Here is a 24,745-nt window from a genome sequence, read left to right on the forward strand (position 1 = left end):
AAAACCTGAATTGAGAGCTTACTGACAAATTGGTAATTAGACATTGTTTGGAACCAATGACTTCGTGACAATAAAAATAGGGTGTGTATTTGTAAGAAGGAGAGAAACACTTGGATATGAAGCACAGGACATTAACTGCCTGAAAAATAGAAAATAAGGAGGCTATTTGGGAGTTAAGCACTGAACTTTTACTTACTATAAGAAACTCTGGTTCCTTTGAGTCTTTCTGTAAAGATTAAAGGCTTTTCTTAAAATTTAAAACAATTCTAAATTTTTATATAGACAGTGTTTAGAATTGTATTATTTGTTTCAACAGGTTACCATCTTCCCCTATCATATCCTTTGACTGGGCAGTATGTTGTAGCATCATATTCTTATTCCTTGAGATCAGATGTTTTTAAACTTAAACTGTGAGGCAGGAGAAGCATTTGCATGGCAGGGGATCCTAGGCTCAAGGGGCGGCCGAGGGGTTGGGCATCTCACTGGCAGTGTTGCTGCTTCTTCTCCCTAACATTTACCTGCTCCCTTTCTTCACTGTTTTATTTATTTATTTATTCATTTATTTAGAGATGGAGTCTTGCTCTGCTGCCCAGGCTGGAGTGCAGTGGTGCGATCTTGGCTCAGTGCAACCTCTGTCTCCTGGGTTCTAGTGATTCTCCTGCCTCAGCCTCCCAAGTAGCTGGAATTATACAGGCATGCACCACCATGCCCAGCTAATTTTTGTATTTTTAGTTTTGCCATGTTGGTCAGGCTGGTCTTGAACTCCTGACCTCAGGTGATCCACCCACCTTGGCCTCCCAAAGTGCTGGGATTACAGACGTGAGCCACTGTGCCGGGCATTCACTGTTATTTTGACCTTGAGAACAGTGGTTAGCAACTTTGGCCACACATTGGCATCACCTGGGGAGTTTAAAATAGTGATGTCTGAATCTCTGTGCCAGGAAGTCTGACTTAATTGGCCTCAGTGTGGCTTGGACATCAAGGCTCCTACACGTGCTCAGGTGATGCTTGCCTACAGCTAATGTTGAGAGCCACTACTCTGGTCTGCAATTTTCAGAGCATGATCCCCAGACAGGCAGCAGGGTAGCACCATGGAACATGTTAGAAATGCACCTTCTTAGGCTCTGCCCCTAGACCTACTGTGTCAGAAACCCTGGGGTGGGGCCCAGCCATCTGTGTGTTAACAAACCCTCCAGGTGATTCTGATGCACACCGGAATGAGAACCACAGCTTAGAGGAATGAGCCTTTTACTGGTAAGAGTGAAGCAAGGGTGAGTGGAAGAAGGTGGTAATTGTTCACCTATTTTTAAATCTTCCAAACAAGGGGATTTGAAGGCTTTTTCCCTGTGTTATGTTCCTTCACAGGTTTTACTGTATAACTGATGACATCACGTCAAATATGTCCATTATGAATGAGTTTCCTGATTCTTCCTCCAAATTAATATTTTTAGGCTTGTCAGCTATTGGGGAGTAGACACTAGTGAAAATGGTGTCATTAGCTACACACAGTAGATGGCATTCTGTATCATCTGACAGTGTTGTGAAGGTGAAATGAATCGGGAAGGAACTGTTGTCAAGCAACTTAGGTTCTTTTTTTTAAGGTTCTGTAATTTTTTATGATTACTGTAACTGCAGATCTAGTTAAGACTTCTAGTCAAAGACATTGTTTAATAAATATAAATCCCAAGGGAACACTAAAGATGCCATCTCTTATGTGTTAGAATCTCCAAATGAGGTAAGTTTCTTCAGTTAATAGCACTGTTTGTTTCTAAATTATCTTCCTTTCTATATCTTCTACGTATTGTATTATTTCCCTATTGCTGGTGTATGGTAAATGCACTTGATAGCAATAGCTTAAGCATTTCCTGAGAATGACCCTGTATGGCAATGCACCTGAATGTGTGTTTGGAGTTCCAAGCTAAGGGATCAGGGATTGGCCTACTGGGAGATTCACTCCTTCTCAATAAGAAATATCTGAGCACCCCACTCTCTGCTCTGCACCCACCCCAGGCCATGGAATGCAAGCCATACAGGGGATTGTTTTGGGTTAAGTGAAGGTTGCCAGGTGGAGAAAAATGCTATATAAACTGCATTCCTTTTGCAAGCAGTTGCGGGTCTGTTCAGCCCACTGTCACTGGACTCTTTACTCTGTATGCAAGGCCCCAGTAAGACCCCATGTCTCCTTTGCTGGCTCTGGGTCTCTTCTTGGGCCTCTTGAACCTGGTACCTTCCCCACTGGAGCCAATGGGGTTTGGAACAACAGCTGGTATGTTACCACAAATCTGGGTCAGAAACCCAAAAAGGGTTTAACACCAAAGGTGTTAGCAAGGCTACATTCCTTCAGGAGGCTCTAGGGGAGACTGTTTTCTTGCCTTTCTAAGCTTCTTGCAGGCTGTCTGCATTCTTTGGCTTGTGGCCCCTTGCTCCATCTTTAAAGCCAGCACTGGAACATCTTCAAAGTGCTGACTCTGACCTGTGAGCCACCTATTATATGGATCTTTCTCACTACATCTGGCACACCCAGATGATCCAGAAGAATCAACCATGCACCACAATTTTTTTTTTTTTTTTTTGAGGTGGAGTCTCACTTTGTTGCCCAGGCTGGAGTGCAATAGTGCAATCTCGGCTCACTGCAACCTCTGCCAGCCAGGTTCAAGTGATTCTCCTGCCTCAGCCTCCCGAGTAGCTAGAATTACAGGCGTGTGGCACCATGCCCTGCTAATTTTTGTATTTTTAGTAAAGATGGGGTTTCACCATGCTGGCCATGCTGGTGTCGAACTCCTGACCTCAGGTGATCCACCTGCCTCGGCCTCCCAAAGTGCTGGGATTACAGGCATGAGCCACCATGCTCAGGCCCACCACAAATTCTTAATCTTGTCTGTCAAGTTCTTTTTGCCATGTAAGATAACATTTACAGATTCAGGGAATTAGGATGTGGACATCTTTGTGGAGGGCTATTACTTCCTACCACATGTATAAAGAGACAAAGGGAATGTTCTCTGAGAGACTCTTGGGCACTAGACTGTAATGGACAGTTAAAGTAGCTACTTAGAGGGCTTGGCAAAGCAGTACACTTCAAATTGTTGTGTGCTTAAAATTCTCCAGGGGGTGGCCAGGCGCGGTGGCTCACGCCTGTAATCCCAGCACTTTGGGAGGCCAAGGCGGGCGGATCATGAGGTAAGGAGTTCGAGACCAGCCTGACCAATATGGTGAAACCCCATCTCTACTAGAAATACAAAAATTAGCCAGGCATGGTGGCACGCATCTGTAATCCCAGCTACTCGGGAGGCTGAGGCAAGAGAATTGCTTGAACCCGGGAGACGGATGTTGTAGTGAGCCAAGATAGCGCCCCTGCACTCCAGCCTGGGTGACAGAGCGAGACTCCGTCTTGAAAAAAAAAACAAAAAACAAACCTCCAGGAGGTTTGTTTAAAAAATACATGCTCTGGAGGCCTGCCTTCAAAGATTCTGATTCAGATTCAGTAGATCCGTGGTTCAAATGGGCGGATGTTCCCTTATGTGTGTGCAAACTCCCATTCCCCTGTCCCTAGCAGTGCTGCCATAGGTGACTCAGTTCAGGTGGGCCCTGGAGCATACCTACAGAAGCTGATGGGAGGGCAGTGATGAAAAAAACCACAGAACCCACACAACTGTACAGCAGCAGCATGATTAAATCAGGGTGGACTCAGGGTGGACATCAGAGTTACTGGGGGGAATTAACAAAATACTGCTTTCCCGAGCCCTACTCCCAGAGACTGTGATTCCAGAGGCCTGGGGAGGGACAAGCCCTGTGTTGGTGAAAAAAATCCTCCCAGGGGATTCTGACTAAGCACCACTGCCCCAACCTCCATAGCAGCCTCAGGATCCTTGGTGGTCCTACCTGATCCAGCTGTGCCCAGTCAACTCTCTTGTATTCAAAAAACTATGAGCAAATATTCCATTTTTGGTGACCGATTAAACTATAGATCATAATAAATCTTTATTTTTGTATCTCTAATTCTTTTTTCAGAGGCTGGCACACAGTGGGCACCCAGCAAATGTTTTTGGAATGAGTCAGTGGTTCTCGGACTTTACTCTGCATCAGAATCACCTGGAGGGCTTGTTTCAACACAGATGCTGGGTCCCACCCCTAGAATTTCTGACTCATTCGGACTGAGTGAGGCCTGGGATGTGCAATTCTAACAAGTCTCTGGGTGCTGCTAATCAGGAGATCCCGTTTTGAGATTCCTGGAATAAATAAAGTTTGAATTGTGAAAGTTCTAATTCTTTTATTACAAAATGGAAATGTTTCTTTTTTCTTTCTTTTTTTTTTTTTTTTTGAGATGGAGTCTCACTCTGTTGCCCAGGCTGGAGTGCAGTGGCACGATCTTGGCTCATTGCAATCTCTGCCTCCCTGGTTCAAGCGATCCTCCTGCCTCAGACTCCCAAGTAGTTGGGATTATAGGCTTGCACCACCTTGCCTGGTTAATTTTTGTATCTTTAGTAAAGATGGAGTTTCACCATGTTGGTCAGGCTGGTCTTGAACTCCTGACCTCTGATGATCCGCCTGCCTCAGTCTCCCAAAGTGTTGGGATCACAGGTGGTGAGCCACCACAGCCGGCCAAAAAATGGAAATGTTTCTATGTGGTCACGGGATTTAAAACTTTCCCTCAGTTTTTGAGTTGCCCTTACTTTTCATCATTTCTATTTTTTTCCTTTAAAAATTTTATCTTCGTGCAGTAAACCACCATGGCACATGTATACCTGTGTAACAAATCTGCACATTCTGCACATGTACCCCAGAACTTAAAGTATAATAACAAAAAGAAATTTATCTTCTAGAAATTGAAACAGAAAATCATGTTTTTCCTGTAATAGCTGTCCTATAATTCTTTATTGCTTATTTCTTCTCTATATGTGAATTCTCTAGAGACAAAACAACTGAAAATATTGGGGGCAGTTCCTTCTCTATATGTGAATTCTCTAGAGACAAAACAACTGAAAATATTGGGGGCAGTTCTTGTTGATAAAGAATGTTTTCACACTCATACTTAGCATTGTGGAGATATAATCTAACAGTAAATTATTTTCTCTTAACCTGAAGCTTATAATTTGATTTGCATTTTTGATTTTTTGGTTAGTTAATTTTGTTATACTCTTTAAAGTGAGTAAAAATATTAAAAATAAAGGAAGATAGTCATAGTTACATTATGACCTCAGCACAATTAAGAAAAGTAAGTACTGCTAAGTAATTTGTCCAATATGCCTGAGACTTGGTAGTGGACACTTTTTTATTATAGAAATATAAAATTTATCCACCATATATTTTCAGAAAATGTATTTCTTTGGAAGACTAGCTGGTGCCCCCTCTCCCCACTATATTGATCCAGTAGAGATCATACATAGAGATTGATAGCCCTTATATGTATTTTTTTCAACCTAAGAAATTCTTAAGATTTAAGGATAGCTTTTCTTATTCACACAAAATTATAGCAGTGCACTTTCCTCAGAAAGAACTCCCTAAAGTTTGGATCAACATTGCAGACAGCCTTATGCCTTTGAATCGAAGTAATAAAATGTATTGATTTTATTTATTGTACTCCCATGAAAAGGCTGTATAACTGGATTGATGGAATAGAAGATTACTGGAAATATTTATATAGGGCTGGGAAACTTTAATCTTGTACACAGTGCCGAATTGGACTATATTGCTGGGCTGAAAGGAGTCATCTTGTAAGAAAGAACTCTTCGTAATGAACTACTCTTGCATAGCTATTCATCATAAATAACATTTTTATTGAGTGCTTACCATGTGTGCAGCACTGTATTAGATCTTTTTCTAACGTGTAAGTTTTCTTTTTTGGCCTGTTATGTACTTTTAAAAGATATAAATTGGTAAAAAAATTATCACTACCCCATATAATTCAAGATAAAACACTTATTAAGGTATAATTTGCTTACAATGATGTACATAGATCATAAATGTGCGATTAGATCTACTTTTGACAAAGACATGCACTCCTGTAATATACACCATTGTCAATCAAGACAGATATTTTCATTTCCCAGAAAGTTCCCCCAAACTCCTTTCTCATCAGACACTCTCCCTTCCTCAAATAACCACTGATCTGTTTTCTCTCTGTATGCACTCCTTTGTGTCCGGCTTCTTCGACTCAGCGTAATTCTTTTGAAATTCAACCCTCTTGTGTGTATCAGTGGTTCATTCCTTTTTACTGCTGAGTAGTATTCCAGTGTACAAGGTACATACAAATTTGCTGTGTACCACTGAGGTTTCCCCAGTTGAGTGAGAGCGTAGACAGGATCTAAGAGTTACCATTTAGCTATTTTCTCCACTCGTCATACTTTAAGACTTAATGTTCAAGCCATTGTTCCTTAAGGGGCAGACCTTGGACTTCCTTCATTAGTACCACTAGAGCCCCACTACTAGATCTGATCTTATTAGATCAGAATTTAAATACAAGAGAGAGGACCTGCTATTTCTAGCAACCTCCCTCTTTAGGATGCTTCTGAACATTATTAATTGACACTATTTCTCTAAGCAAATTTTTATGAATATAGACGGTTAAGGAAAGGGCTAGAAAAATGGGAAACAAAATGTCCAAATTGCTCCCAGTAATTAATGTTTATGCATTACAACAGGGGGCAGACTGTGTGAAGTGAAGCAGCAGGCTCCTAGGGGCCAGGCTTAATTAATTAGAGATAGAGAATCAGACTTGAGCAAGTTACTTCACCTCTCTGAGCCTGAAAAGAAGGGTGTGGGCAAAACAGAAGAGGAGAAGGTGAGAAGAGAAGAAAACAAGCCTCTGTCAGCTCATGTTGTCTCAAAGAGGCAGAAACATTTCAGTTTACCTAAAGAAAACCAAAGCCTTCCTTGCTTTTCCTGATCACTCTTCCCACTTGCTATTTCCCTGAGGGCTGCAAGCCTCACCTGTTATTTTCTGCGTGGCTGCCTCCCAGCAGAAATGGGAGTACGGTTCAAAATTAAAAGAGCAGCATATCAGTGCTTCTGAATCACAGGCTGAAAAAACACAGTCCAAAGAAACGGGATCTTTTCTCTCATGTGTGGCGATAAGGTGCTTAAATGTCAACTTGAGAAGAACACGATAGATAATAGCAATAAGCCCTGTGATGCACCCCAAAATGTCAGGCTGGTGCCACATGCTGTCCAGAAAAATATTTTGGATGATCTAGGGGTGGGGATGGGAGTATATGCTTTTTATTTATGCAGTTTATTCTATCTTTAAGTGTCAAACTGCAACGAAACATTTTCATCACTGTGGTGAAATGTCTGGCTATCTCATGGTTGCAGTCGCTGCACAGACACTGTGCACAGATAAACACACATCTCGTATTTCATCTGTCTTTGTTCAACATGTCTTCAGGCATATCTCCTGGGCTGCCACCATCACCCGACCATCCCGGAGGGTGGGACTCAGAGTTTCTCGGGCTACCTGTCAACAGGCTAAAATATCCCCACACACTGCTCACCTTAGCCCTTCCTCTCTTCTCAGGGTTTTTGCGGAGAGGGGAGATGAGGTAACTGAAGCCATCTTGACCATTGTCCTAGCCAGACCTTTTCTCTTCCTCAAAGGAAAGGCTTCTACCTGCAGTTAGTCAGGTCCATTGGGTATTTTAGAATATAGGTTATATTACATATCATTAATGGCATCTGACAAAAACACAAATTTTTGTTAGTAGTAATATTAATATCTATATATTTAATAGACCATATTATATTTATATTTTGAGACTTATGTATACCACACTTATAAATAAAAAATTCATGTTGATATTTTTAGAAATCGTAATTTTCACTGTAAGAGAAAGGAGATAACAAGTATAAATTTCTTTTTTTTTTGAGATGGAGTCTCATTCTGTCTCCAGGCTGGAGTGCAGTGGTGCGATCTCAGCTCACTACAACCTCCGCCTCCCGGGTTCAAGCGATTCTTCTGCCTCAGCCTCCCAAGTAGCTGGGACTACAGGTGCACGCTGCCACGCCCAGCTAATTTTTGTATTTTCAGTAAAGATGGGGTTTCACCATGTTGGCCAGGATGGTCCCGATCTCTTGACCTGGTGATCCACCCGCCCCAGCCTCCCAAAGTGCTGGGATTACAGGCGTGAGCCACTGCACCTGGCCATGAATATAAAATTTAAAAGAAAAACTTGGGTTATTTTTTATTAAATTTGAAAGTGAACTATTTGAATATTTGAAATTGAAACTTGAATTTGATATATAAAATATTCAAACATATTTGAATATTTGAATTTGGGATATAAATATAAGTTCATAATGGCTTTAAAATGTTTTTTAAAAAAGCCGGAAGCAATGAGAACCCAGTAACATGAGAGTGTTAACACCTACATGATAGGCTCTGAATACTATTCTCTACTAAGCACAAGTAGTTCTTGAAGGAATAACTGGTTCCAGGGGTGGGGTGGGAAATGACAAACCGAGAATGAATCACCTTATTATGCTGGAAAGTAAGGAAGCTGACCACTGGCCAATGGTGGACAATTTCACCATCAAAAAGAATAATGACGGCAATTTATTGAAACTCACTAATTAAATAAAAATTCATGAATTTATAATACCCCAAAGAGAAAGCCAAAGTAACAAACACAACTCATTTGTCACAGCTGGAGGTAGTCCATCAACTTCGTACTCTAAAAATTAATAATTAAGAGGAAAGAATTAGGTCTTGATCTGCATTTTCTGTGAAAATTCTATTTGTAAGTCACAAAGTAGTTGATGAGAGAGAGCTGTTCTGACAGAAGTATTCTAATAAAAGTAGAAAGAATGATAGAAAAATCAACATTTTACAACATGTAGTGAAATCACTGTTTTAGGAAATGAATATCAATGGATGCTAAGACTAAAAATTAAAATATTAATGAGGAGCTGGACATTCCGAGGGTGCCAAAGGGTCACACAACAACTTTACAACCAGGGATCAGGCAGTCACCACCTGAATCTATTGATGAGTCTTAGCACCACTGAAAGCAGGGCAAATGGGTATTATTTACTTTCTGATGGGATGTAATATGAAGCACACAGTACCACCTGTGAAGCATCCATGCCACAAATTTTAGCCCTGAATCTAACCAAGCCTTCATATGTAACTTATAGGTTACAGGGCATGGAAACAGATTGAAAAAAATCTGCAGAATCCAGAATTTTCTGGGACAACTACCCAGTCTGTTTAAAAAAGCCACTGCTTGAATAAACGGCAGTTGGGAACATGACCATGCCTCGTGGTTATCATGAGGCATGATGACCTCTTTTGTCTCATGACAGAAAACACTTAAGAGCAACCTCAACTACAGCAAAAGAAACCCTCCACTTTCCTAGTTATTTCTGTATCTTGAATGTGCACATGTGCATATGTATTCTAGCAAAAGAGTGTGGTTAGTATGTTGAGTGCTTAGTGTTTCTACTGACCTCTTGTGAAGAATGCAGCTGGCTTCTGATTCCTGCACTCCTTCCCAAACTCTCTGCCCTCTCCTTCTCACCTTCATTGAAGTTCATGAAACTAGTAGCAAGTATAGGGGTATAAACAGAAATTGTCCTGCCAGAGGTGTTTGAACCAGAGCAACTCCATCTTGAATAGGGGCTGGGTAAAATACGGCTGAGACCTACTGGGCTGGATTCCCAGACATTGAAGGCATTCTAAGTCACAGGATGAGATAGGAGGTCGGCACAAGATACAGGTCATAAAGACCTTGCTGATAAAACTGTTTACAATAAAGAATCTGGTCAAAACCCACCAAAACCAAGATGGCCACGAGACTGACGTCTGTTCGTCCTCAGTGCTACACTCCCACCAGTGCCATGGCAGTTTACAAATGCCATGGCAACATCAGGAAGTCACCCTATATGGTCTAAAAAGGGGAGACATGAATAATCCACCCCTTGTTTAGCATATCATCAAGAAATAACCATAAAAATGGGCCACCAGCAGCCCTCAGGGCTACTCTATGGAGTAGTCTTTCTTTTATTCCTTTACTTTTTTAACAAACTTGCTTTCACCTTATGGACTCACCCTGAATTCTTTCTTGCACAAGATTCAAGAACCTTTTGTTGGGTTCTGGATCAGGACCCCTTTCTGGTAACAATTCTTACTCAGAATAGAGCTTGTCTGAGGGAGTCACATATTCTGGGCATCACAGAGTCCAATAATGTTTGTGAGTAATAACAATAGTTATAGTTGCATATGCTGAGATAAAAATAATCAAATCTCATCCTCTGTGATGGAAATCCGTTGCTGCACTGTGCAGGATTGTGCTTCAGGGGTCTAAAAATTTCACCCTAACTGTGTGCAGAATACTAATACTTGATTAGAGCTCTCTTTCTATCAAATGTAGGTAGTTCTAATGGGAATAGTCCTCCAACATATAATACAATCCCACTTAATCAGCACCCCCGGCCCCCGTTTAAAACCTGGAACATTTATATATGTGTGTGTGTGTGTATCCATCAAGGTTCATTTAACTATTATAGTCACACTGTCAGAATTATTCTGATTTCTTTAAAATTTTAATTGGCTGAGTTTCTTAGTGAATCATAGCTAGATGTGGAGCAATTCCAAGTAAGTGGCAGAGATTAAATATCCTGAAACCTTAGGAGGAATATTAGTGTATAAAATAAATTTAATTATGTAACAGCTTATAATCTACCTAGATCAGTGATTGTTTCTTCTCCTTCTCTCATTCCCTCTTCCTCCCTCTCCTCTTCCCCAGATCCCTTTGAGAATCTTATTAATGTCAGGGTTCCCTTCTGAAAAAGATGTAAACATCTTTTTCCATAATTTCAGAGGGTTCCTGTCAACTCTCCCACTGTGGCAGATTGGATTGTATCTTCTGAAGACGGCCACAATAACAGCTCCCATCCCGCATGCTCTTCTGCCATGGGACTTGTTGCTCTCCCATCGAGAGGTAGAGTCTAATTTTTTTCCTCTTGCTTCTGGGCGTTCCTGAGTGATTTGCTGAATTGAAAGAATGCAGTAGAAGCAATTTTCTAGGACCTTCAAGGTTAGATCATAAGAAGCCTTGTGGCTTCTACCTGGGAGTTTTGGAGTGCTTGCTCTTGGGACATACCCTCTTACAACACAGCTGCCATCCTGTTAGGGTCACAAGCTGCAAAGGAGATCACATGTGGCCCCTCTGGTTGGCACACTCAGAGCTCATAGCTAACAACTAACAACCATTGCCAGCTGTGGGAGGGAGCCATCCTGGTCATTCATTCCAGTGAGGTCATCGCTTTGACCTCAGACAACATCTGACTGCAGCTTCATAGAAGAGCCCATTCTACCCCAGCTGACCCACCCAAGGAAGAGCAGTAATAATAAACGGTTGTTTTCAGCCACCGAGTTTTGGGGTGATTTGTTACATGGCAAATACAACAAACTGTAACAGCCACTCACCCCTGTTGAGAACCACTTCTCTTAATGATTTATTGAGAAAAGGAAAGAAGTAACATTCATAAAGTTCTGCTAAAAATTATAAAGCCCTACAACACTAGCTGTATATTTGTGCATCTTATAGAAATCACTAGCTAAGTTTGTACAACACTGAGAGAGCTTCTGATTTGAGGGGGTTTGCCTTTTTATTTCATTTACAAATCAATAAGAGTAAAACTTGCTGTTTAGAAACTGTTCTACTACTTCCACAAGTAAGTCTTTATAACATCTGAGTAGTGTTCTACATTGGATTTGGATGATTCTCACATTAAATATTGCAGAATGCAGCAATATATCTCTTTTCCCCTCTTTTTTCCTCCCTTCTCTTTTTCCCTCTCTTCTCTCTGTTCCCCTCTTGTCCCCTCCTCTCCCTGTTTATATACACATATAAACCACATACATTACTATATTACTTTTGCTCTATGTGGTCAATATTGCAAATCCCCTTATCCCCAACTGACTGCCTAACATTGACTACCTTGATTTTATTTATTTATTTATTTATTTATTTATTTATTTATTTATTTATTGAGACAGAGTCACGCTGTGTCACCAGGCTGGAGTGCAGTGGCACTATCTCGGCTCATTGCAACCTCTGCCTCCCAGGTTCAAGCTATTCTCCCACCACCACGCCTGGCTAATTTTTTGTATTTTTAGTAGAGACGGGGTTTCACCATATTGGCCAGGCTGCTCTTGAACTCCTGACCTTGTGATCCACCCGCCTTGGCCTCCCAAAGTGCTGGGATTACAGGCATGAGCCACTGTGCCCAGCCAACTATTTTGATTTTAATACCAGATAACATTAAGAAAAATCTTTTGAAAACAATGTGTCATATGCTTTGACCCAGAAATTCCACCTTTAGATATTTTTCCTTAGAAATTAATGGTTAATTTGAAGATTTATTCACAAGGATGTTTATCACAACTTTATATTTTATAGGAGAAAATTAGAAATAACCTAGATATACTTCAACAAGGGACTTAATAAATGATGGTATTCATGTGCTACAAAATAATATACAACAATTAAAATTAGATAAATCTATTCATACTGACATGGCAAGATGTTCAGGATGTATTGCTAAATGAAAAAAAAGCAGGCCGGGCGCGGTGGCTTACACCTATAATCCTAACAGTTTAGGGGGCTGAGGTGGGCAAATTGCTGGGCTCAGGTGTTTGAGACCAGCCTGAGAAACATGGTGAAACCCCATCTCTACAAAAAATATAAAAATTAGCCAGGTTTGGTGGTGCGTGCCTGTAGTCCCAGCTACTTGGGAGGCTGAGGTTGGAAGATTGCTTGAGCCTGGGAGGTTGAGGCTGCACTGAACTGTGTTTGTGGTCAGTGCGCTCCAGCCTTTGTGACAGAGCAAGATCCCATTTTTAGGGGGGGAAAAAAAAAGCAAATTGTGAAACACTAGGTATAATGAAATATTTTAATAAGCAACAATCAAATATGTATGTGTATGTACAGAGAAAACTAAAATTATATATACTGCTGTTAGCAGAGGATATGTTTGGGTGGTGGGAAGATAGAGTGACTTTCTATTTTCAACATTTTGATATTATACTGATTACTTTGCAATATTAACAATTTTAACAACGTTTTATTTAGGTTGAAATTTGCTAAGAGAGTAGAAAACAACTGCCCCTCCTCACACGTAATTATATGTGGTGATGGATGTGTTAATTAATTTGATTGTTGTAATCATTTTACAATGTATTCACATATTGAATCACATTGTACATTTAAAATATATACAGTTTTTGTCAAATAATTTATATTTAAGAAAAATTCATAAAATAAGATAGACTATACTATAGGAACTTATTATTTCTAAAAGTATTTTTCTCTGTATATGAAGAAATAATTGAATAAACTTTCAATGAATCTATGTCCTTATCTACAAAACTTAGTTTTGCAAGGAATTCTGTCTTATTTACTACATGTGAATAACTTCTTGGCACCATGCCTCCTATGATTTGTGGCTTAGGACTTGTGTTACCACATATATTATTTTTCAAAGATTTCAAAATAGTTTTTACATGTGTGTATTCTATATCCTCAATGATATTGTAAATTCCTTGGTTATTGCATTTTCTTTCTATTGTACTATCTTCTGTGATGAATAAACATCAAGTGCTTTGCTGGTTGATGGTATAATTCAGGGCTGCCAAACTACAGCTCATGGATCAAATCTGGTGAACCATTTGTTTTTGTATAGCCCTCCAGCTAAGAATGGTTTTTACATTTTTAGATGACTGAAAAAAATAACATCTTGTAACACATAAAAATTATATGAAATTCAAGTTTCATTGCCCATATACAAAGTCTTATTGGAGTGCAGGTACATTTGTTTACATATTGTCTATGGCTGCTTTCATGCTCCAACATCAGAGTTTTAACAAAGACTGTATGTCCCGCAAAGCCGAAAATAATTACTAGTCAGTTTCTTACTAAAAAAGTTTGCCAGCCCGTCTTAACGTAATAAGCGTAAGTAGCATCAGAAAGGTCCCATTAAAAGTGTCCGCTATTGTAAACTGCCTTTAGTAGTATATGATAGATCATGTTATCATTCTCAAGTCCTCTCTGCTTCTGTGTAACTGGATTATACATCTATAGCCATGTGGATATAACATTGCAGTGTCATCCAGTAGCATTCTACAAAGTATGCATCCCTGCTCCGATGTCTTCAGGCTGGGTCATGATATGCTTTGGCCAGTGGAACATTAACAGATGTGATGTGAGTGAGGCTTTAAATGTGCTTGCAGAGTTTGGCCTAGGTTCCTGAGCTTCTGTTAGCTGCCATGAGGTAGCAGCCATCTGTTGTGGTAACCATTGGTCCTAGAGTGAGAGACATGCAGAGCAGACCTGAACTTGAAGCCGAGTCAACCCAGCAGGTGCGCAGACCCATGAGTGAGAAATGAATGTCTGCTGCTGAAAGTCACTAAGATTTGGGGGTTATCTGTTATGCAAAAGCTTGACTAATATTGTCGAATTCATCCCTTATTAGTTATGGTGAGATTTGTGTAGCCCTCCTATGCTAATAATATAAAAACCGGAAATCTCATTTGGTTTTGAAAGAAGTGATATGGATTACCACAGGTAACCTGTAAATGTAACATATTTATACTGCTTTATGAGTACAGTCATAAGTTTGAGAAAAGTCTATTTATCTTTTTCACAGAGCTGTTCTAAAGCCTTGAAATCACATTTTCTGTGGATGTATTGTCCAGTTGTATAAAAGACACTTGGTTGCTGTTAAAATGGATGAGCTGAACTTCTATGCTTCTCCAATCCTCTACTACTCTTGTCTGATGCATGGGGAGACATGATTTTCTGTATGCATTCTGTTTGTGATTGCTAAGTCTTGAAATGCAAATGTATTCTTACCTACAAAGTGGGAATTTTTTGTTGATATAAAATTTTGCTGTAGTAACTAATCTAAATCTATACAAGTTTGGTGTTATTTCCCATGGGTATTTAGAATCTGATTATATTAGCGAAGGTGTATAATTTCCTTAAAGCAAGGTTTCTTAACAGTGGCACTATTGACATTTCAGGCTAATTACTTGCTGTGGGGAGCTGTGTGTGCATTTTGCAATGTTTAGCATCCCTGGCCCCTGCAAGTTAGATGCCAGTAGCACATCCCCAGACCCTACTCTCCTTACCCTGTGCAGTCAGGACAATCAAAAATGTCTTCAGCCATTGCCAAATGTCCTCTGGGAGGCAAAAGTCATCCCATTTGAGAATGACTGCTTTATGAGGGGAGTTCTAATGCAGTGGTTTTCATAACTAGTTACACATTATAATAATGTAGTAAGACTTTTTTTAAAAAAAGTCTTATTTTGAGATAATTTCAAAATTACTGAAAAATTGCAATAACAATACACAGAACTCTCATGTACCAATTGTTAGTATTTGCCAGATGTGCTTTTCATTCTTTCTCTACATATATGCATAAATATTTTACTTTGACTCATTTGGGAATAAGTTGGATACAGGATGCTCCCTTGCCCCTTAATATTCGGTGTTTATTTCCTAAGAACAAGGACATTCTCATACATAATCCCAGTAGGATTAGCAAAAACAGGAAATTTAAGATTACTACAATATTATCTAATCCACAGTTCATATTCAAGCTTTGCCAATTATCCCAAAATGTCCCTTGTGACTACTTCGTCACTCTCCACAGTTCAATAAAGGATACACATGGTATTTTATTGTTGTATCTCTTTAGTCTCCTTTAATTTATAACAGTTTCTTAGCCTTTCATCATTTTTTATAACCTCAGTATTTTTCAAGTGTACAGGCTAATTATTTTATAGAATGGTTCTTGATTTGAGTTTGTCTGATATTTCCTCATGATTAGATTCACGTTATGCAATTTTCATACAAACATTAGTGAGTAATGCTGTAAACTTCTCAGTGCGTCTCCTCAGGAGCCACTTGATGAAGGTAAATCCCTTTATCGGTGAGGTTAACGCTGATCATTTGATTAGGATGTATATTAGTTTCCTAGGGCTGCCATAACAAATCATCACAAACTGGATCACTTAAAAAAGGTATAAAGTTCTTCTCTCACTGTCTGGAGGGCAGAAGTCCAAAAATCAACGTGTCGTTAGACCCTACACCCTCTGGAGGGTCTAGGGGAGAATCCTTTTTGCGCCTCACAGCTTCTGTGACTGCCAGGATTCCTGTGGCTGCATCACTTCATCACTGCCTCCATCTCTACATGGTTGTCCCCTCCTTCTCTTTGTCCATGTCTTCTCTTCTGTCTCTTATCAGGACATTTGTCATTGATTTAGGGTCCATCCAAGTAATCCCAACTGATCTGATCTCAAGATCCTCCAAGTAATCCCAACTGATCTGATCTCAAGATCCTTAGTTTAATTACATCTGCAAAGATCCCCTGCCCCCACCCACCATTTTTTTTTTTTTTTTTTTTTCAAATAAGGTCACATCCTAGGTCCTGGCGATTAATATGTGGACATATCTTTTGGGGATCACCATTCAAGCTAGTACATTCGGTGGCTGCCAGCTTGTTTCACTGTGAAGTTATTATTTTCTCTTTGGCATTAAAAAGTTTGTGGGAAGACTATGTAAATATTTTATTCCTCATCACAATTCTCACCCATTAGTTTTAGTATTTGTTGATAATTCTAACTCAACTGGTGATTTTCTAATTTCATCATTCCTTCTAAATTTTTTAGTTAGCATTCTGTTTTAAGAGCTTCTCTCTCTCCCTTCTTTCCTTCTTCATCCTTTTGTCTTAACAATATAGACGTATTGATTCTCATTTTATTTGCTGAGTTATAACCTATTATTAGTTTTATTTTCATGATCAAATTTTGCTACACCTGGCCTGCAAGAGTCTGCTTGCTTCTGTTTCCTTTGACATGATATCCACGTTTTTGAGGAATTTTTTACTTTCCGGCACAAAAAAATGTTCTAAGCTTAGGTTTTTCCCACCTCAGCCCTATTTCACTAAGGAGTCACTGTATTCTTTTTGTGGGCAATAGTGGTTTTTTTCTTGTTGTTTGTTTTTTTGTAGACACTGGGTCTCCCTATGTTGCTGAGGCTGGTCTCGAACTCCTAGGCTTAAATAGTCCTCCTGCATCAGCCTCCCAAAGTGCTGGGATTACAGGTGTGAGCCACTGTACCCATCTTGGCAATGGTATTTAGAAACCAAAATCTTGGTGTCTCAGGAGCTTTTTAGGAAAAAAGAAGTTTGAGTTCTGCTTTGGGAGATTGCAATACATATATCCTGGGGCAGGGCCCAGGAGAGAGAGAGAGAATGTGTGTGGGTGTATGTGTAAAGTTCCAGGTTGTTCTGTTGCATAACATTGTGTGGGAACTACTGCTGTAATGCATTTAAACCATGATTTAGCTTGTGCTAATTTTTTCAGGCACACATTTTTCATCTAAAGGGACAAACAACTGTCTCATATCTTAATTACTGGATACCAGAAAACTAAGCAAGATAAAACCTACAATATCTGAAAGAATTTACTAGGTATCAGATGTCAATGATGGATGTTTAAGATAGAAAATGTGTTGCATAATGTAAAATAATTATTGATTATGAAATCAAGCCAAGCTAGATTCAAGTCTAAATGTAATTACAACTTCAATTAAAAGAGAAAGTGGAATTTTTACTTTTAAATTGCATTTCTCTGACTATAATCCCTTTCTCTGTCACTCTCTATCTAACATTATAGAATTCATCACTTTATGGGAAGGGGTGCAGGGAACACAAAGGTTTTCACAATGGAATAGAAAAATAATCTATTTCAATATCTGTGCTTGACTATCTTCAATAATAGATAACTCAGAGAAGGAAAAAAATTACTTCAGTGAAGTCAACTGCAATGTTGAATAGCTGTATCACATTTTGGTACTGAGCGTGAAAAAGCATTTTTCCCTTATGAAATTTTGGGTTAATCTTTTTTATTTCTTTAAAAAAAGAGCATTCCAAGGTACTAAGATTCATATCTTGGGGAAGAATTTTTTCTATCTACAGATGATCAGTGAATATACTGAGACTTTGAGTCTGTAACTTTGCCTTAGTAAAAAGGAATATAATATACCTCCTCTTTCAGAAGATAAATTAGAAGAAAATTCCACCATTGCAGTGAGAATTATAATTCTTAGCATTAATAAATAGTAATTGTCATTTTTGAGTATATACCAGGAATTTTAAACATTAACTTTATCTTACCAATAAAGAAACTAAAGTTCAGAGAAATGAAGTAAATTTTCCAAGGTCACAAAGTTAGGAAATGGTTAAGCAGGGACTTTAGCCCAGTAAGGATAGGCTAAGTTATGGTACAGTAACAAACAACTCTCAAATCTCAGCAGCTTATAATAATGGACGTGTAGCTCACACTGTATGTACATTGTTGGTGGGCTTTGGCTCCACTCAATTACAGATTCATTTTAGAACTCAGGCTGACAGTGAAGCCTCTGTCTGTCTGGAGTTGTAGCAGAGGGGAAGGGGAGCACAGAAAACCACACACTGGCTCTGAACGCTTGTATAATACCTGAGAGAGGGAACAAAACCACTTTAGTGAAGCCAATAGTGCTGCTGAACAACTATGTCATATTTCATTGTTGAACAGTGGTATTTTGCATTTCAATAGCCAGAGCAAGTTATAGCCAAACCTGATGTCAGTGAGGTAGGGAAGTAGTGTCCTCTGATAGGGAGGGCCAGCCAAATATTTGTCGACAGTAACATTGATGTGTGGATGGCATCATTTAACCTGGAGCCCATGTAATAGTTCCTTGGCCTTGGCAATTGATCTACATTGGTCCAAACAGAGGGAAGCAAAGACTGTTGTCTGATGTTGGTGGAAGACTTGATCTTGTTCTTTCTGTAACCAATATGGAGCTGCTGCAGTGATTTTTCTACCACAAGGAAAGAAGTGTGACAAACGCAGGAAGGCAGTGTCAAGAGCAAGGGAGCCACAGCACTGAGGACCCCATGAATCTCTGGAACAGTTCACCCTGAGAATGGTCCACACTCTGAACTTTCCAGTGATACAGTTTCATAAATTCTCTTAGATTTAATCCAGTTTGCATAAAATCTTTTATTACTTGTATTTCTAAGACATAATATTAAAATCCAAGGCCTAGCATAGTTCTGAACTGTCTCGAAAGAGGCACACATGTGTATATGTATAATATGCTTAATTTTGTGTAAAACCAATGTAGCAACATTATGAACATTTTTTTAAATAAAGAGAAAATGATCTATTAGCATATTACCCTAAAACATCAACTATTAGTAGGTTTTTATATACCCTTCCAGTCCCCTCATCCCCACCATTTGCATTTATTTTTACATAGGTTGTTTCATTGCATATAAATAATTTTGTATGCTAGCCTTTTCACTTAAATGTATATTAAAGTTCTTTTCCAGCATTGTTTTATAACATTTATAAGGATTGTTGGAACAGCTACATAATATTTCAGCAATTGGCCATAGTATAGTTAGATAAAAATTTTTCCTAATTTTGGACATTTAGGTTGCTTCCAGTTTTTTTATTTCATAGATAATAGTGCCATGCATGTATAAATATATGTGTGTGAAGGAAAATTGCAAGGGTATATATAAAAACCGATACGATTGGATGCTTTTGTTCAGCCTCTGTGACCTCTAGACCATAAGGTGATGAAACTCACAGAATGTCTTTGTTCTAGAGGACCACATATGTAACACTGGTATCCTTTATTGTGCTAGGTTAAAAAATGGTATAAACATCTTAATACCACTTTTTGGTATAAACATAATTTTTGTTAGATTAAATAATTCTTATTTGGAATAATATTTGGAATAATTGATTAAAATTGAGAATACTAACTTCTGAATGGAAGCTAGTAGGATGGGGGACTTGCTAACATATTAGTAGTAAGTCAGAAGGAAATGCTTGTTGAGATAAGTCAATAAAGAATATAGGCACAAATTATCTTGTGGTGGAATCCTCCAATGGCATATGCTGCTCATGCAAATGTTTGGTCATTGTCCTCTGAGGAAGTTACACTGAAGGGATCCGGCTCTATACTGTCCCTTGAGAGTCAGTTTGGTGTTCTGCATGAGTCCGATGGCCCTGTGGGCCTGGCCTGCTCAATGGCCTCTGAGAGCACTCTGTCTCTGGTCCAGCATGCCCCAGTAACTTCACAGCTTGAACACTTTCCAGAGAACTCAAGACAGTAGTTCTCCTGCTCACCTGAGATTTGTTTAGATTTTTATCTATTTGTTAGAAATAATTAAAAGGGGCTTAGATGTTGGTATTCAACAATAATGTCCAGGCAGTTCTCCAAGCCTATTTATTTTTCTCAGTCTGTTTTAGGAATTGGAAGACCAGTGGATCCTTGATTGGATGTTGAACTTTGTGGCCCTGCCAATCTTGGTCTAGAGGTACAGGGCTACAGCTGTAGATCTTGATACCTATTTCTCATCCCAGGTCTCTAGGTCTCAAACATGATTTATTGACAGTGATATTAGCAGAAGCATTTAACCTGTGCCCACAGGGGCATTAACAGCAGAGTCAGTTTGTGCAGTGGATCCGATTTCCTAAATCAGGGAATTGTTCCTTGGTAGGGCATAGGCTGGCTAGGGACAAAGCAGTTATGGGGAGTGGAACCATAGGGGTGTATATTAGTAGCTTTGGAGCAGAGAACAAAAAAATGGGCCTACATTTCAAAAGAAGCCTAGTAAGAAAGAATCTGCTCATAATAAAGTTGGTCAAGTAGAGGCTCACGAGAAGAGGCTATACCATCACTTCAGAGACAGTGGGAGTATAGGTTGACCTAGAAGTGAGAGAATCTGTAGCATCTGTTCCCAGGAAGTGGGGACAAGGATTGAGGACTTCCAGTGAAAATTAGACCTTGTAAAACCGACAAAATGCAATTCCTACTTGCATCTCTTCCATGATCGCTGCATAAATGAGCAACTTGTGCAATCACTTTAACTGAAATGACTAATTATTTAACATATATCTTTGGCTAAATTCCATTCACAGAACACAGAGAAATAATGGCTTATTTTTTATTACAAATTTTAAAATGTTTAAATTTTCAACCAATGGTTTTAGTATTATCTTAGATACTGCCTTAGAGTCTTCTTTTATAGCACTTCTCTTCCAAAAAACTTCCAGTATAATGTCAAGAACATTTATCCTTCATAATTCAAACTTGGAGTTATGCCAAAGCCTGTTATAAATTTTATTTTGATACTTGATTCTGAATACATAACATAGACCAACATATCCTTATTCATTTTCAACAAATGCCAAACTTTCAAAGCAGCGTTATACAAGTGACTTCTTTAACAAGACTTTAGGGTCCTCAGGCTATCTCAGGTGCACAAAATGGAATCTCCCTGAGGGCAGGGCCAAGCCTGTAGTGTTCAGTGGCTTCTCCTCAAGCTTAGTAAGCCCTATACTGGCTCAATGGATAATACATGCTAATGGATTTCTTCTTATTGATATATTTACTGAAAAAAAAGGTTAAGGGGAAGTAGCATAATACATTTTATTGGATGAAAGAACTTGAATGAAGTTCCTATTTAGTGAAATATGTGCTTAGCACATAAACAAAGTATATAGCTGTTTAAAAAGAGACAAAAGCCAAAAAGTCTGTAGCATGTTTTCTCTTTTCAGTATTCCCCAATCTACAGTTTATTATTCCATTTTCTTAAGGGGTTTTTTCTGCCCTCTGTAATTACCCTGAAGGACCATCACTAAAAGGCGAATCTGGTACTTCTGCTTTCAGAAGTAGCCCTTGGTACCTCATGGAGATGAAATTCTCTGGCTTTCAGTTCGCATTTGGTAATAGCCCCATGCACATCCACTCTGACAGGTGATTGATTGCTTTTGGCAGCAGAGTGAAGTGTGTGCACAGGAATGGCTGATGGAGGAAACTCTGCAGAAGAATTCAGGAGTGAGGACAGCCTGGACTGGTTGGGAAGGGGCAGCTAAGAGAACAGGTGCCATGGATGCTGTTCAACAAGAATGGCAACTCAAAGAGCTGTGGAAAACCCACAGAGAGGCCGACTGGCATGTCCACCTTCCCTATTTTCTGAGTGAGCCATTGCCCTCCCATATATTCTTGGAATCCTTATCCACATTGCTTGTCCAACAAACATTCAGTAAAGACAAATGGGAGAACTTGAGAATAATCCAGAATAGCTTGGTACATGGAGAAAAGCAGTCATAGTATACAGCAATTACTCAGAGAACTAAGAGTCTGAGGTCTTCAATTTTATTTCTGGATAAAAATTTACTTTAAAGTAGAAATATACTTGGCATCTTTACTTTAATCAGTCCCCTGTGAAATGGGCATAATTTCATTAATGTATGCCATACAGATGCTATTGTGAGGATTAATTAATGCTTTTAAAATGTGGGCTTCAAATTAAAATTATTTCACCTCCAACCAAATAAAAGACCCTTAAAATTAACAGACACGTATATCTATACATGTTAACTACTAAGGAATTTCCTTTCTTTTTTCTCTGTTAGAACTGAAAAACTCCAAACAATAGGATATTTTTAACCCCACCATGTAACTGTAGTTACTAATGGCAGAAACAATGCTCACATAAATGCTGTGAGACTTAGCAATTCCTTGAAGAATCTGATTCATAAGGGAAAAGTGCTCTTCAGCTATTTTAAGCACTTAGGTGCATGTTCTCTGAGTGAGTCTACTGTCATAGCAACTGATTTACCGCAGAAAAGCAGGGAAATGTCTTAAGTCAGAGGTGCTTTTCCTTACCCTTTATTTGGGAATCTTTCCTTGACTTTTAGAATTAAACTTTGTGACTCAGACAACTATCATGAAAAATTTCATTCAATGAATAACAATTCTGTGGCAGTTAAAAAATTTCTAAAGTGCCAGGTTTAATAGATGTTCAGATGTTACGGTTTAGCACCTAAGGTCCTGAAAGCATACCAGAATACCAGATAGTGTGACATTCATGTGACAATGAATGAGAAAATGAACCTGTGGGTTTGTATAAATATATACAGAAAATTCAGATTGAGAGAATCCAGACCAGTCTGAAATTTAAGGTTCATCTGGATTACCCTAGTTTTTTTTTTTTTTTTGAGATGGAGTCTCGCTCTGTCCCCCAGGCAGGAGTGCAGTGGTGCTATCTCGGCTCACTGCAACCTCTGCCTCCCGGGTTCAGGCAATTCTCCTGCCTCAGCCTCCTGAGTAGCTGGGACTACAGGCACCCACCACCACGCCTGGCTAATTTTTTGTATTTTTAGTAGAGATGGGGTTTCACTGTGTTATCTAGGATGGGAACACCCTAATTTTAATCACATTATGGTTAATCTGATCCCACACGGAGTTACAAACTACATATTCCAAAAAAGTCAATCAAGTAACCAATAGCCTGAAAAAAGGTATCCCACATTTAGAAACTGTCTGACGGGAAAAAAATTAATCCTTTCGGGTAGGTGTTTTAGTGGCTCCCCATCAATAAACAAGGAAACAATTGGTGAGGCGGGAGATACTGTGTAATGACTTTTGTGTGATGATAAAGTTCTAAAAAGGGTTTCATTTCCTCTATAACACTTGAATTTATTTTATACACAAAGGTTTTGTATAAAATGGCCATAGACATTCACCAAATCAAAGTGTTAAACTTGGGAAAACATATTAACTTTTAAAAAAAGAGAAGCATAAGGAAAGAAAATACATACCTGAAATCACTTATCCAAAACCCTCAGGGTCCAGAAGTGTTTTGTAATGTAAGACTTTTTGAATCTTGGAGTGATAATGAGATAAATTATGCCAAATCATACATAAGATACCCAGTGGGGTCTGGGACAGCACCCTGTAATGAAACAAATTGATATTGCTTCAGTGAAATGTGTGAACATTCACACTGATTGTGATCAATGGAGATTAAAAATAGCCTCAAGTCAGTTGAGGACAAGTTTTGTTGCTAAATGAGTTTACATCAGGTCAGGTTTTGATGCCAAATGAGTTATGAAAAGTCTTTCATTTATCAAATCTCTTTGGACTTCCAAATAGGTAGAAAAGGGATTGTCAACCTATACTGCCTTATGCAATGGCTAACATACTTTTCCCTCTGCTCATTGAATACAGCTGAAAATATGCACTGTTCAAAAAAGGAAATAGATGAATTAAGAAGTGTCGGAGCTACAAGAAGTTAGCAAAGAAAAACAAATATTTGGGAACATCTGCCTTTCAACAGAATATTTTTACTGTTTCTAGTAAAAACAATAAGCTGAATGGATGGAAAAACTGACCTGAGATATAGTGTGATGGTGCATTGTTGGCACAAATATGGGCAATTAGGAAAAAACTTCATACAATAGTGGAACAAGAATGTGAAATGGGGAATAATGTTCTATATACGGGCTGTCTAGCAACAATAGGTATTTTTTTTTCTTTTATTATTATTATTATTATTATTATACTTTAGGCTCTATGGTACATGTGCACAACGTGCAGGTAAGTTACATATGTATACATGTGCCATGCTGGTGCGCTGCACCCACTAACTCGTCATCTAGCATTAGGTACATCTCCCAATGCTATCCCTCTCCCCTCCCCCCACCCCACAACAGTCCCCGAAGTGTGATGTTCCCCTTCCTGTGACCATGTGTTCTCATTGTTCAATTCCCACCTATGAGTGAGAATATGCGGTGTTTGGTTTTTTGTTCTTGCAATAGTTTACTGAGAATGATGATTTCCAATTTCATCCATGTCCCTACAAAGGACATGAACTCATCATTTTTTACGGCTGCATAGTA

The 24,745-nt window shown here is 39.0% G+C and overlaps 1 long non-coding RNA gene across 1 annotated transcript in view; it reads right to left on the minus strand.

Annotated features, from left to right (window-relative positions):
• Positions 1-23,696: 23,696 nt before the first annotated feature.
• Positions 23,697-24,745, minus strand: part of LOC134737705 (uncharacterized) — a 64,115-nt gene continuing 63,066 nt past the window's right edge. The window contains exon 6 of the long non-coding RNA XR_010122866.1: positions 23,697-23,799. This is a non-coding gene — a long non-coding RNA (uncharacterized LOC134737705). The remainder of the gene's footprint in view (positions 23,800-24,745) is intronic.

This window comes from Pongo pygmaeus, chromosome 11 (genome assembly GCF_028885625.2).
Source record: "Pongo pygmaeus isolate AG05252 chromosome 11, NHGRI_mPonPyg2-v2.0_pri, whole genome shotgun sequence".
NCBI lineage: Eukaryota > Metazoa > Chordata > Mammalia > Primates > Hominidae > Pongo > Pongo pygmaeus.